Genomic DNA, 7,368 nt, shown 5'->3' on the forward strand with positions numbered 1-7,368 from the left:
GAGCAGGTGGCGCGGGCCCCGGCCTGACCATCAAAGAGTACGGGGACACACACCCTAGGCATGGTAGTTGACCAAACTACTGGAGCCCTAGCCCTGATGGCCTAGGGCCATGGGCCTTCGGTCACCACATCCAGAAAGTGTTGTTCCCACAGTGCTTTCGACCGCCCACCAACATCGCTAGGTACACCGGGGAGATGAACCCCGGTATATGGCTTGAAGACTTTTGGCTCACCTGCCAAGCCAAAGTAGTGGATAATGACTACTTCATGATCTAGTACCTCCTCATCTGTGTGGGGGAGCATGTTTGAGCATGGCTCGAATTCCTTCCACCCGACAACATCCACGATTGGGTAGATTTCAAGAGGGTCTTCGCCAGAAATTTCTAGGGGAGCTATGTCCATCCTGAGAATTCCTTGGACCTCAAGAGCTGCCAGCAAGAGCCCAACAAATCCCTGTGGGATTACATCCGTAGGTTCTCAAAGCAGTGCAACACCCTTCCTGATGTCGTTGATGTGGACATCATCAGCGTGTTCCTCTCTAGGACAACCTGCAAGTCCTTGATCCACAAGCTCGACATTGAGAAGCCCTGTACCACCCGCGACCTGCTTGACATCACCACAAATCATGCCTCTAGCGAGGAGGCAATTAGGGCAATCTTCAGCAGCAGTTGGGACAGGGGCAAGGCCAAGCGCGAGGACCAAGACGAGGGCCCCTCCACACAAAGGGGCAAGAAGAACAAGAAGGATCGACGTTGACCGACCAACATAGCTTTGGTCACCGCGGCCGACCGTGCGGCCAAGCAGCCCCAGCAGGGCCAGTCCAACCATTTCAATAGGCTCATGGAGAGTCCATGCACCAACCACACCTATCCTATCAAACACCTCTACAAGGACTGCGTGCTCCTCAAGTGCTTCCTGCGGCAAGCCAAAGGAAGGGAAAGGCAAGGAGGACGTGGCCAAGAAGGGAGGCATGGCGGGCAAGAATGAAGATGGCTTCCCCAACCCTGAGGAATGCCTCATGATCTTTGAGGGATCCGACGCCATCCACTCTAAGTGCCAGCACAAGGTACGCTATAGAGAGGCATGCGCCACTAAGTCGGCCATCCCCTCTTTCCTTAGCTAGTCAGACTCCTCGATCACTTTTGATCAAAGAGACCAGCCTTCCCACGTTGCTTTACCTGGTCGCTATCTGCTCATCATCGACCTGATCATCCATAAGAAGCGCCTTACCAAGATGTTGATGGACGGAGGCAATAGCCTCAACATTCTCCATGTCGACACCCTCAATGCCATGCGCATCCCCTAGTCGGAGTTCTGCCTAGTGAGCTCTCCCTTCCATGGCATGATCCTAGGGATGCAGGCGACCCACTCAGGCAGATCGACCTGCCCGTCACGTTTGGCGACCGAGCCAACTTCTGCTTGGAGGTCCTGACCTTTGAGGTGGTGGACTTTCTAGGGTCCAACCACGTCATCTTGGGGCAGCCATGTTATGCCAAGTTCATGGTGATCCCCAACTACACCTACCTCAAGCTGAAGATGTCGAGACCAAATGACATCATCACCGTGGGTAGCACCTTTTCGCACGCCTACATGTGCGATTGCGAGCATTACGAGCTCGCCACTGCCGTCATCAACTCCACCGAGCTCCAGGAGCTTAGGAATTCAGTGACTCTAGCAGTCCCTGACTATAATGAGCCAACCTCCTCAAGTGCCTTCCATCCGACTGAGGAAACCAAGGTGCTAGAGATCGACCCCACCGACCCAACCAAAATAGTTTGGGTCAGGACCAAGCTCCTGGCCAAATAAGAAAGTGAGCTCATCGACTTCCTATGTGCAAATCATGATGTCTTCACGTGGAAGCCTTACAACATGCTGAGTATACCGAGGGAGGTCGTCGAGCATGCACTATGTGTCGTCCCTGGCTCAAAGCCCACCAAGCAACGCCTGCATCGCTTTGACGACGAGAGGCGTAGGGCCATAGGTGAGGAGATCGCCAAACTTCTGGTAGTCGGATTTGTCAAAGAGGTATACCACTCCGACTGGCTAGCTAATCCTGTTCTTGTGAAAAAGAAAAATCAGAAATGGAGAATGTGTGTTGATTATACTAGCCACAACAAGGCGTGTCCAAAGGACCATTTTCCTTTACCACGCATAGACCAGAGAGTCGACTCCACCTCAGGATGTGAAATCCTCTCTTTTTTGGATGCCTATTAAGGCTACCACCAGATCGCGATGAAAGAGTACAATCAGGTCATGACTTCTTTCATCACCCCATATGGTTCGTACTGTTACGTAACCATGCCTTTCGGTCTAAAGAACGCTTGTGCCACCTATCAACGGTGCATGCAGCGATGCTTTACCAACCAAATCAACCCACCTGACCAACCTGACAAGGTTGAGCGGCTAAAACCAACAATCGCCATCTATGATGATGACATAGTGGTGAAAACGGCTCAAGCTAGCGACCTGATCGCAAACTTGGCCGCCATATTCACGAACCTCCGAAGGTTCAGCGTTAAATTGAATCCTGAAAAATGTGTTTTTAGGGTTTCGAAGGGGAAGCTGCTCAGATACATTGTGTCCGAGAGCGACATCGAAGCCAACCCTAAAAAATCATGGCCATCTTCAACATGGGCCCTATACGCAATGTCAAGGGCGTACAGAGGCTCACCGGCTGTTTGGCTGCCCTGAGCCAGTTCATCTCCTGACTAGGTGAACGAGGGATGCCTCTCTACAAACTTCTCAAGAAGACAGATGCATTCATCTGGACAGAGGAGGCACAGTAGGCTTTGGAAAGCCTCAAAGCATCACTGACGTCGGCCCCAAACCTCGTTGCTCCCGAACAGGGAGAATCCCTCCTCCTCTACATCACAGAAAGCAACCATGTCATGAGCGTCGCCCTCGTCGTCGAGAGGGAGCCAGGACACCCCTGAAGGTCCAACGATTGGTGTACTTTGTCGGTGAGGTACTCGCTGACACCAAGGTTCACTACCCCTAGGTCTAGAAGCTTATATATGTCGTCTTGATGGCAACCCGGAAGCTCCTGCACTACTTCACTGATCATGAAGTCATCATCGTTACTTCGTACCCACTAGGAGACATCGTCCACAACTGCAACACCACAGGATGAATCTCCAAATGGGCTCTCGAGCTCATGGGCCATGACATCAGGTATATCCCCCGCACCGCTATTAAGCCTTAGGCTTTTGCCGACTTCATCACCGAATGGACAGAAGTCCAGCTCTTGACCCTGGACATCACTCATGAGTACAGGATGATGTACTTCGATGGGTCAGTCATGGCGCCTGGCTCGAGGGCTGGAGTGGTTCTAATCTCCTTAGATGGGAGCAGGCTCCCCTACGTGATCCGTCTCCATTTTTTAGCTTCGAACACCATGGTGTATGAAGACCTGATCAACGGACTGTGCATCGTCGTCGAGCTCGGCGCCACACGGCTGTATGTCCATGACAACTTAGAGTTGGTCGTCGACCAAGTCAAGAAGGAGTCCTCCTGCAAGATCCCTCTCATGGCAGCAAACTGCCAGGAGGTGCGCAAGCTCGAGGATAAGTTCTGAGGCATCGAACTGCATTATGTCCCCCGAAAGGACAACGATGCCGCCGACTTCCTCATGAAATTGGCCACCAGGAGGTTTTCATCTCTAGATGGGGTCTTCATCAATGATCTCCATGAGCCATCTGCATGTGTTCTAAATGATCCTACCCAAATGCACTCCAACACTAATCTGGCACTCGAGGGCTCCGACCCCCCAATGTGCCCTGACCCCGACCAAGTGCTCGGGGGCTCTGACCTTGGCGCCTCCATGGTAACGTCCCTCGGCGACATCACTGTGATGGCACTTGGTCCGACCGACTGGAGAGCTCCACTACACGCCTACCTCCTCAAGGAGGTTCTTAGACCAGAAAGGACTAAAGCATGATGAAACGCTCGATGCGCCAAGATGTTCGTCGCCATCGGTGATGAGCTTTACAAACGGAGTCCGTTGGGAGTACTTATGAAGTGCATCTCGACCGACCAGGGGAAACATCTCCTCCTTGAAGTCCACGCTGGAATCTATGGACATCATGTGGCCCTGAGGTTGCTGATCGGGAAAGCCTTTCACCAAGGTTTCTATTGGCCCACTGCACTCTAAGACGTAGAGGAGGTTGTCCGCAGGTGTGAAGGATGCTAGTTCTATGCTCGGCAAACTCACCTGCCGACGCAGAAGCTTTAGACCATCCCCATCACCTGGCCATTCATGGTCTGGGGCCTCGACATGGTTGGACCCCTCAAAAAGGCCCTAGGTGGCTTCACACACCTACTCGTAGCAGTGGACAAGTTCATCAAGTGGATAGAGGTGAAGCCCATCACCAATATCCACTCAGAAGAGGCGATCAAGTTCTTCCTCGACATCATCTATTGGTTTGGTGTCAGTAACTGTATCATCATCGACCATAGAACAAACTTCATTGGGAAGAAGTTCTAGGACTTCTGTGACAGATATGGCATCAGGATAGATTGGGCCTTTAGTGGACACTCGCGTACTAATGGTCAGGTCGAGCGAGCCAATGGCATGGTCCTCCAAGGACTCAAGACCCGCATCTTTGACCGACTCAAAAAGTATGCCGGGTGATGGGTTGTAGAGGTCCCAGCGATCCTCTAGAGCCTAAGAATGACCCCAAACCGATCCACGGGATTCACCCCTTTATTCCTGGCATACAGAGACGAAGCAGTGTTACAGTCCGACCTCGATCATGGTGCCACAAGAGTAAAGGCCTTCGACCAAGACCGAGCCATGGAGGCTCAACAGGATGCGATCGACCTGCTCGAGAAGGCTCGTAAGACGATCATCATCCGCTCCGCTCGTTACTAGCAAACTCTCTGCATGTACCATGAAAGAAAAATCAGGGGGAGGATCCTCGAGGTCGGTGATCTCATACTTAGGAGGACCCAGTCAACCAAGGACAAATATAAGCTCTCTCCACCATGCGAAGGGCCATATGCGATAGCCGAGGTGATCCAACCGGGCATCTACCGGCTGAAGGATGACAACGACAATGTTCTCACCAACACATGGAACATTGAACAGTTATGTTGTTTCTTTTCCTAAAGCTCGGTCTTACCGCTTATTTCCATTCGACATTTACTCCTATAGCGCCCTAGCCCGAGCACTCTCGGCTTGGGTCGCTCGGGGGCTCCATGAGGGTGTGATACCACCCTCCCTTTTTACTATCATGTAGTAATACTTTTCGCCCAAACGAAAGGGCGTCGCCCAAACAAAAGGGCATTCCGTTCCTTTGATTACCCTACGTAACTTGCACTTTAACCTCCTGACCAATAACACCTCGCCATGACCTACGGTTATGAGCATCTGAGCCTCGTGGGCCATGCTCAGGTTCTTAAGGTTGCAGCCTATGGGTCAATGGGCAGGTGCGAAAAAGAAAGGACAAAAAACAAAGCTACGCAAGGGTAAAAACAAGGGCGGACGAGACAAGCTTCCCCTCGAGTGATTCCATCACAAAACGAACCTGAAATATTCATGAATGTAAAACTGTTCAAAAGGGGGCTCCCCATGAACTCATCTTTTACATAAACTGACTATTTCTACTCTAATTCCGTTATGGCCCCCCGGCTGCGTCAGCTGACAGTGCGATTGACAAGGACGAAGGTAGCTCGGCTGTGGATGGAATGACGTTCAGCTCGGTTGGGGGCGGGATGACACTTGCCTTCGACCCAGCCTCCGCAGGCTGGACAATGTCTTCCTGGTGCACATCTGTAGCCACGGCTAAACAGCAAGCCTCCATCACCCACAACATGATGACATGCTCCATCTCGCCCAATCCCTTGGGTTCGTGCTTCGTGTCACCCAACACCTTGGGTTCGTGGCCCTGGCTAACAGGACGCGGCCTGCCCGATGAAACATCGCCTAACTAACGGAATGTGGCCTGGGCAGGGCCCAACACTACCACAACCCGGGAATGGGAAATGAGGCGCAACCACATGCAAATGACCCTCTGCCTTCCTAGGTAGGGTTTGGAGGGGCCCACCGATGAAATCTCCATCGAGGAGAGGCCAACTGGTCACCCGAGTCGATCGGACATCTCGGGCGACTACCGAGAGATAGGTAAGGAGCAGTGGGATGCCCCATGCAGGTTATGCTAACTCCATCACAAATGATGGACCTGGATTCCACTCGGATATATCCAATAGGAGCTCCCCGAACCTGTCACTCGAGCCATCGAGGTAACTTTACCAACCCCCATTCTACTTTTCCAGTGCATGATCATTCATTCATCTATTCTCATGCATGCATTCATGCATTCATCCATACATTCATCCCATACATCCAAGCATTGCATATGCAATTGTTGCATCACAACGCTTAGCGTCGCGTCACGAAGCGGTAGTCGTCTCATTCGATATGAGCGGCGACCGACTGGGGTTCGAAGGCTAGACCGCAAAGGGCTTGAGGCCGCCTTGCATCAAACAGAGCTAGGGGAGAAAATGCAGAAGAGCCCTAGTGGCCTTTGCTCGATCCACTTAGAAGCGTACAGGGTCATCTTGACCTTATCATTCGATCCTGACCTCGAGCCATGCCCATAGAATCTCCATCGAGGGGAGGCCAGTGGGCCACCTAAGTCCATCTCCAGAATGGATCGGGCATCTGTCGGGAGGTAGGTTAAGAAGTAGTGGAATGCCACATGAGGGCAATGCTGACCCCGTTACGAATGACGTACCTAGATTCCACTCGGACATATCCATTAGTGAGCTCACCGAGCGCGTCACTCAAGCCATTGAGGCAAGCGACGTTAGCTCAACCCCTCCGGTTGCAGAAATCATGGATGGGGTAACGCACGAAACTCGACCAACCCCTACCGAGCCTAATGGGGCTCTGGGGCTCAGGCCACCCAACCCCAACTCGGGAGTCTAGCCGACCATGCAGGCTGTGGTCGGAATGGACACGGGCGAACACCCTGATCGGAAGAGAGACAAGAGTCTGTAGCCCCAAAAAAGAGTACCAAGGTGCTCAGCCTCCAACCGACTCCCCTATCAGCCATAGGCCTAGGGGCTACACCCACTAGATGCGCTCGCGTGCACCCGATGGAAAATGGATTACTAGCGAGTCTCCTCTTCAAGGGATGGGCGCCTATGTCTGCACGGTGCACCTCCTTAGCCTTCGCCAGTCCCTTCCTTAGGGGCTGGGTGCCAATATCCCTTCGGCACGCCTCTGCGGCCTTCGCCAGTCCTCCCCACGGAGGCCAGGAGCCCATATCCCCTTTGCTAGTCCTCCACATAGAGGTTGGGTGCCTAAATCCTACTCGGTTACCCTACGCGGTACAACAAACCAAGGGGAAAACAACGAAGTTCCAAT

This window comes from Miscanthus floridulus, chromosome 5 (assembly GCF_019320115.1).
Source record: "Miscanthus floridulus cultivar M001 chromosome 5, ASM1932011v1, whole genome shotgun sequence".
Lineage (NCBI taxonomy): Eukaryota > Viridiplantae > Streptophyta > Magnoliopsida > Poales > Poaceae > Miscanthus > Miscanthus floridulus.